This window comes from Microcebus murinus, chromosome 4, assembly GCF_040939455.1.
Source record: "Microcebus murinus isolate Inina chromosome 4, M.murinus_Inina_mat1.0, whole genome shotgun sequence".
Taxonomy (NCBI): Eukaryota; Metazoa; Chordata; class Mammalia; order Primates; family Cheirogaleidae; genus Microcebus; species Microcebus murinus.
This window is the reverse complement of record NC_134107.1, coordinates 31,692,019-31,692,407: the sequence shown is the minus strand read 5'-3', so window position 1 is coordinate 31,692,407 and position 389 is coordinate 31,692,019. Positions and strand designations below refer to the sequence as shown.

Genomic DNA, 389 nt, shown 5'->3' with positions numbered 1-389 from the left:
GACATTTTTAGATAATTATTTTCTCGCCCTCTAAATTTTAGGCCCAGCATCAGACAAAGCTTCCGTTACTCTGACCTAAACTGTACCTCCAGATCGTTTAAGCTAAGTCATTTAAACTCTCTAAGTCTCTATTTTCTCTTATTGGTAAGATGGGGAGAAGAGCACCCACCTCATAGTGTTATTGTACAGATTATTTATTTATTTATTTATTTTTCAGTCCCCCTAGGGACTGTCAAAAATTGCCAATGCCAATTATATTGCAAGTCATCGTGGCAGGGTATTGGGAAAAGTTTTCAATCAGCAATAATAGCACCTTGGATAAACCTCACTGGCTCTGCCACTGCACAAAGCTATATTGTACGGATTACATGAGAACAAATATTATATGC

At 37.3% G+C, this 389-nt stretch overlaps 1 non-coding gene across 1 annotated transcript; it reads right to left on the bottom strand.

The window, feature by feature from the left end:
* Positions 1–217: 217 nt before the first annotated feature.
* LOC142870702 (U4 spliceosomal RNA) lies at positions 218–352 on the bottom strand. The gene has a single exon (XR_012919051.1). It is a non-coding gene; the product is annotated as a U4 spliceosomal RNA (small nuclear RNA).
* Between the last annotated feature and the right edge of the window lie 37 nt (positions 353–389).